This window comes from Eriocheir sinensis, unplaced genomic scaffold (assembly GCF_024679095.1).
Source record: "Eriocheir sinensis breed Jianghai 21 unplaced genomic scaffold, ASM2467909v1 Scaffold1104, whole genome shotgun sequence".
Lineage (NCBI taxonomy): Eukaryota > Metazoa > Arthropoda > Malacostraca > Decapoda > Varunidae > Eriocheir > Eriocheir sinensis.
In genome coordinates, this window is record NW_026110413.1 from 5,001 (window position 1) to 12,582 (window position 7,582).

Consider the following 7,582-nt stretch of genomic DNA (forward strand, 5'->3'; position numbering starts at 1 on the left):
CTGCCTGGATAATAAATCACAGCACGAAAGGTAAAGAAAAATACGGCGACACTCTTTACGAATCCATTACCGGCACTAAAAAAATTACATTAGACTCCACAAAACGCTCAACAAATTCCTGAGCCAAAGAAATAATAATTCACGTCGGAAAATAAATCACCGCGGAGGAACAACATTCGCAAGACATCACGAAAAAACAAAAGGGAAAGAAAATATCATGGCGACGCTCTTCACAAATCCATTAGAAGTAGTTTGAGAGAAAAAGTTAGACTCCGCAAAACACTGAACAAATAACTCCCCGAAGAAATAAGTAACGCCGGAAAATCATCGCTGAAAACATGTTGACGTTAAAATCTTTCGTTACTCAAACAAGCGAGAAGAAAACAACGAATCCATTACGAACTCTTTACTATATAACGTTAGACTCGACAAGACGCTAAAACATTTGTACAAGATATATACTGATGCATTTTTTTTCGATACTACGACTTAAACGTAGTGTCCTATTTGAGTAATGCATGTTATGATGTTCTGCTCCTCCTCCTCCTCCTCCTCCTTCTCCTTTTATCCTTTTTCTCCTCTCCTTTTCTCTTCTCCATCTGTCCTTTTCTAGCTTCCCTATATCGTCCTATTTCTTATATTTTAGTTTTATGTTCTTCTTCTTCTTCTTCTTCTTCTTCTTCTTCTTCTTCTTCTTCTTCTTCTCCTCCTCCTCCTCTTACTTCTCCCTCTTCCATATTCTTCTCGTCTTTATCATTCCGCTGGGTATTAATTTTTCTTTTTCACAGCTTAATTTCGTGTCTTTATTCTTCATTTTCTCCTCCTCCTCCTCCTTCTCCTCCTCCCCCTCCTCCTCCTCCTCCTCCATATCATTTTCTCCTCCTCCCCCTCCTCCTCCTCCTCCTCCTCCTCCTCCTCCATATCATTTTTCCTGTAGTGTTTTTTTCCCTCCTCCTTCCTCCTATCCGTCATTCTATTGCTACAGCTTCATTCCGTGTTATCTCCTCCTCCTCCTCCTCCTCCTCCTCCTTACTATCCGTCATTCTTTTGTCACAGCTTCAATCCGTATCGCTGGTCTATCCTCCTCCTCCTCCTCCTCCTCCTCCATATCCATCATTCATTTTTTTCCTTACGGCTTTATTTCATATCTGTAGTCTCCTCCCTCACCACCACCTCCTCCTCCTCCTCCTCCTCCTCCTCCTCCTTCATTCCTTCTGTCATTCTTTCATAACGGAAATTCATATTATTGGTTTTCCTCCACCCACTCGTTCTCCTCCTCCTCCTCCTCCTCCTCCTCCTCCTCCTCCTCCTCCTCCTCCTCCTCCTCGCCCTCTTTCATCACATTTACACCCATTCTTTTTTTACCCTTTTCTCTCTACTTTCACTCTTTCATCATATTTCCCTGTTAGTTCCTCTCTTCATCTCCTTCTCCCTTATTAGCATTTCCTTTCTCTTCGTCAGGTCTTCGATGCTCTTCTTATGCGGCGTTTTCTTCACCGTTTCAATGTGTTTTTATCCCATGGTCCACGTGTGTTTGTGTTCCCTCGGTAAAAAATTGTTTCGTACATCGCTGGTATTTCCGCTTCCCCACCTTGTCCCTCCTCCTCCCCTTATGTCTCCTCTCGTTCCCCTTCCTCCCTTCCCTTCTATTCCTCCCCACCCTGTCCCACCTCCTCCCCTTGTCTCCTCCCGTTCCCATTCCTCCCTTCCCTTCCCTTCCCTTTCCTCGTTCCATTCCATTCTTCCCCACTTTTTCCCTCATCCCCTTATGTCTCCTCTTGTTCCCCTTCCTTCCCTTCTCTTCCCTTCCCTTTCCTCGTTCCCTTCCATTCTTCCTCACCTTGTCCCTCCTCCTCCCCTCATGTCTCCTCTCGTTCCCCTTCCTTCCCTTCCATTCCCATTCCTCTCCCTCCCTTCTTTCTCTTCCCCACCCTGTTCCTCCCCTTATCTGCTCTCATTCCCCTTCCTTTCCCTTTTCTGACTACTCCTCTCTCCCTCCTTCCTCCCCTCTCCTTATTCCCTTTCCTCCCCTTTCACCATCCATTCCTTTCAATTTCCTTGTGGTTTCCTTCCCTTCTTTCCTATTCCTCATTCCATTCCCTTGCATCCTCCGCTCCTTCCACTGTTTTTCTTCAGTTATTACACGCTGCTCTCTTTATCCTCCTCCTCCTCCTCCTCTTCTCTCCTTCGCCTCTTGCCCCCCTCCTAACACCTCGCCGCGATGGTCTCACTGAGGGTTACGGCCGCGATACATCATGGTAACCGAAGCTCTTGGCACCCATGTTATTACTGTTTTTTACTTATGGTATATACGAGCTTATCATTGTATTGCTTGTGTTTCTTTTTTTGTGGTGGTTGTTGTTCGTGTTGATGCTGTTGTTGTTGTTTTACTTCTTTTTCGTCCTCGTCTTCTGCTTCCTCTTTTTTTTCTTCTTGTTCTTCTTGTTTTCCGTCTTCGTCTTCGTCTCCTTCTTCTTCATCTTCTTCTTCCTTCCTTCAAATTCCACTCCCTTCCTTACGGCTGTTATTTTTTTTCTATATTTTTTTCTTCATATTTTAAGATCATTTTATTGCTGTTACTTCTTCTTGTGATGCATATTCTGTTTTATTGCTTTTGTTTTCTTCGTTTCTTTCCATTTTCTTCCCTTCTTAGTCCTCTCATATTTCATTTCCACTTTCACAATCTATTTTGTTGACCTTCCTTCCATTTATATATCCTTAACCATTTCCTCTCTTCCAGACCTTTCTCTTCGTCCCTTCTGATGCTTTACTCGACTATTTCCATTTGTTTACCAGGTACATGTTCCTCCTCCCTTCAGCGCTTTAGAACATGCTCACACTTTGTTACGTGAGGTTGTTGTGCAAGTATTTTAAGTCCTTATCCTCATACCTTCTAAAATAATGCCTCGGTATGCGCATTTAACGTATTTTCTTTCTTTTTCTTTTCTTTATTTACTCTCTTCATACTTTGCAATCCTTTCAGTCGCAATTTTTCTACGTTAACTTATGATGGTAGTCACTTATATATTCACATTCATATTATTATTATTATTATTATTACAAGTACTTTAAGAAACATGGCATTCGTTTTTCTTCTGTTTTCTTTATATTCTTTTCTGATACTACTTTTTCCACTTGTCTTTCTCTCTTTCTTTCCTTCTCTCTTTCTTTCCTTCTCTCTTTCTTACTTTTTATTTATCTTTTTCCTTCTTTTTTTCATCTCCTACTTCCGTTTCTTTATTTTTTCTTCAGTTTCTTATTTTCATTATTACCTTTTCTTCTTCTTTTCTTCTTGCATTTCTTTTCTTCTCGTGTTTCTTCGTCTTCCTCTCTTTTTCTTGTACTTCTTGTTATTATTCTTATCATTTCTCTTACTTTTTCTCTTCTCTTCCTTCTGCATCCTCTTCTTGTTCTTGCTATTGCTCTTCTTCTTCTTCTTCTTCTTCTTCTTCTACTGTTCTTCATCTTCTCTCTCTCTCCTTCATCTACTCTTCTTTCCCGCTAGCTTCTCTTCCTTCTTCATCCTCTTCTTGTTCTTGCTATTGTTCTTGCCCTTGTTCTTCTTTTTCTTATTCTCCTCCTGCTCTTCATCCTCTCTTTCTCTTTTTTCTGCTCTTCTTCCCCGCTATCTTCTTTTCCTTCTTCATCCTCTTCTTGTTCTTGCTATTGTTCTTGCCCTTCTTCTTCTTCTCCTCCAGTTCTTCATCTGCTCTCTCTCCTTCATCTATTTTTCTTCCCTCCCTCCCTCCCTTTTACCTATCCGTTGTTTCCTCATCCCTCTTCTCTCTCCTTTTCCTTCATCTCTCTTATTTATTCTTACTTATCGTGCCTTCCCTCTACCTCTTCCTCCATCCCGCAATCTCATAACACTTCCTCTCCCTCCCTTCCTCCTTCTTTTCCCTTCCTCCCTCCCTCCCTCCTACTCTTACTTTCATTCTTCTCTCCTCACAACAACCTTTCCCTCCCACTCTCCCTTCCTCCCTTACACAATAATTCCTCCATCCTTCTCTCCTTCACGTCTCATCTCCTTCCTCACCTGCATCCCTCTCCTCATCCCTCTTCTCTGCTCATCTCCCTTCGTCATCTCCTCCTACTTGTCTTCGCAGTCTCCCTCAAAGCCCCGTCAGGGAGATAAGCTCGAGATTGGATCCCTCACTTTACGATCTAATTATGTCGGGAAAGAGTGGAGCGCCGGCCCGCAGCCTCCCGTAATACCGTCCACTAAGAGCTAAATATTGGGCTGGCGTGGATAAAGTATTGGCCCGGCGCTGTATTACTCTCTGGCGCGGGGACGACGCCCACGAATATTACTCAAGCAGGCGATATATATTCATTTTCTCTTTCACTACCTCCTCCTGCTTCCCCCTCCTCCTCCTCTTTTTTCTCCCCCTGCTCCATCTTCTCCTTTCATTTTTTTTTTTCAATATATTTTTTTTCGTTTTTTGGGGTCTGGGTTTTCGCTTGTCCGTCTTCTATGTCTGCCGTTCTCTGTCTCTCTCTCTCTTTCATTTTTTTACTTAATTTTCTATTTAATTTCTGGTTCCTCTTTCGTTCGTTCGTCCTCTCTATCTCTGTCTGTCTGTCTGTCTTTCTCTATCTAACTATCTATCTATCTATCGTGTTTCATCTCTCTAATCTACTTATTTAGTCTTCCTATGAAGCGCTAAGTACATATACATTAATTCTCTCCTCCTCTATGTCTCCTTTTATCAGTGTTTTCGTCCTAGCATCTTCGTCCTTTTCATCTCCTCCTCTCCCTCTTCCTCCTCCCTTGTACTGCCTCGCTTGGTCTGCTCTGTTTACTTGCCTAAAACTCTCCCTCCCTACTGCTCCATTATTTAATCCTCTTATCTCATCATCTATGTAATACTCAAATGAGGCGATGTATATTAATTTTCTCTCACTACCTTTCATTTAGCTAGTTTTTTCCCTTGGCCGGCCTCCGCGTGTCTCATACTTACTTACTGGCTTGCTGACTTCCCTCTCCCCATCGCGTTATCTCCATGATCTACTAATTTAATCTATATTACCCATTGAGACGATGTATATTCATTCCCTCCTTCAGCACCTCTCATTTGCGCATTTTTTCTGGCCCCTGCGTCGCTGCTATCAACTTTCATGCTTGCCTAACTCTCCCTCATCGCGTTATCTCCTTAAATCTGCTTATCTAATCTGTCCATCGGCTTTCATACGAGGGTAATTTTCGTCCGCGATGTAAATAGATGCCAGCGAATATTGCCTCAACACCCGTGCTTAGGAGTCTTAAGGGAGTCGTAGCTTTCAATAAGGGCCGAATATAAAATCGCCACCTAAACGCTTGGTTGATCAAAAAATCGTTTGCATACTAAAGTAATTTCCTGGCTGCAGGAGACGAGGAGGAGGAGAAGGAGGAAGAGGAGGAGGGAGCATGTGTGTGTGTGGTGTGTGTGTGCTATTAGAGGGTAAACAGGAGACGGTCGTAGGTAGGAAGACTGAGTGGCAAGGTAACCGCGGGATAAGCTGAGTACATAGGGAAGGAAAAAATAATGTATGAGAAAAGAAGTATCGGCTGGCGTAGCAAAGTGATGGATGGATGAGGGGAAATAGCGGCTTACCAGACGGAAGAAATAGATGAATGGATTTAAAAGACGAACACATGGAGAGAGGTATATAGGAAGAGGTACATGAAAATAACAAAAGAGAAACAGCGTCATGCCGGAAAAAAATAAGAGAATGGATTAAAATGAATAAATGAAGAAAAAAATCAAGAGAAGAGAAGGATGGATATGAAATAAAAATAATTGAACGATATATAGATGAAATAGAAGAGGAGATTAAAACTAAAAGGTAAAAATTAAAGAATGGATGGAGGTATGGAAGAAAAAAGATACAGGAAAAACTAGAAATAAAGTTATCGATTTAACTTCCAGAAACGGAGAGAAGAAAGCAAAAAAATGATGGCAAATAAATTAAACAAAGATACAAACAAAAACAAAAATATTATAAACGAAAAAAATAAAAACACCAGCTTCAGTAGACCACAGCGAAGTGAAAAAAAACACATTTAACCCATCAAAGTTAGGAAGGAAAACATGCAAGTTCACAATTGAGCGTACCGGAGTGATGGATGGACGGAAAATAGATAGGAACAAGGAGAATAAACAGTAGAAGAATGGATATATATTTTTGCCGGCCAGAAACGCGTGTAGTGAACATTGAAACATCCGTGTACAACATCCAGAGTGAAACATTCGACCCGACGCGAACAGAGGAGAGCGAGAAAGATCTGATGGATGAAGAAAAGCTAAGATAAAACGGAGAGAGAAAAAATGGAAATGAAAGAAAAAGGAGAAGAAAATAAGAAAGAAAAATGTGATGAAAGCTGAAAAGTAGAAACAAAATAATAATAAAAAGATAAAGAATAGAAAAATAAAACAAAGAAAAGGAAGAACGTTTGTATAGGAGAAAAAAGAAAAAAGAAAAAGGAAAAGCAAAATAAAGAGAAAACGAAGATTATATGTAAAAAAAAGAAAAAAAAGAAAAGGAAAAGATAGAAGTAGAGAGAGAAAAGGTAGAATATTTGCATGCCAACCAGCGACGTGAAATATCGACTTTGTGAAATATACGATTACAAGACAAAAAAGAAAACAGACGTGAGGATAAACTACACTAAAAGGAACACGATGGAAAAAGATAACCAAAAAGTATGTGGAATAAAGACCTCGTAAAATATAACATTAAAAAAAAAAAGGGGGATGAGGATAAACTACGCTAAACAGAACACGATGGATGAAATACGCAAAAAAAAAAAAAAAAATAAAGTGTGGAGTATATTCATAAAACACTCGATACTTTACATATTCACACACACACACACACACACACACACACACACCCCTCCTCATCTTCCTGCCTCTTTTTTACTATCTCCCCCTTCCTTATCTTATTATATTTATATAGTTTCTTTCGTTCGTTCTCGTCTTCAATCTTCTTTGCTTTTCCACATTCCCTCTCCCCTTCCTCCCCTCCCACGACGACGACTACACACACACACACACACACACACACACACACACACACACACACACACACACACACAAAGGATTATATGATTAAAATGTAAAATATGGACTTCGGCGAATGATTCAAACCTGCAAATGCAAAAAAAAAAAAAAAAAGGCAAGTAAAGGTAAATTAAGTGCCTCGTCTTCCTCCTCCTCCTCCTCCTCCTCTTCCTCCTCCTCCTCCTCCTCCCGATCGTCTCCCGCGGGTGAGGAGCGCAGCCTATCAGCCGTCATCGGGATTGCCAAGAAACGGACGATCGGCATGCGAAAGACTGACTTATCGGGGCGCCTTGGGACGCCCCGCCGGCAAACAGATGATCGGCGCACGAGAATTACACGAATATCGGCGCCATCGAGAAGTGGGACCGACACGCGAAGACCTTGAGACGAAAAGAGCTGCTTGTACTCTCGACAGAAGGCAAAGACGAGCATTATATAAAACAGAGACCTTGGAGGAGGAAGAGGAGGATTACATGAAACTTAAGATCTTGAAGGAGAACGAGGAGCATCACATGGAACTTAAGAGGCCTTGGAAGAGG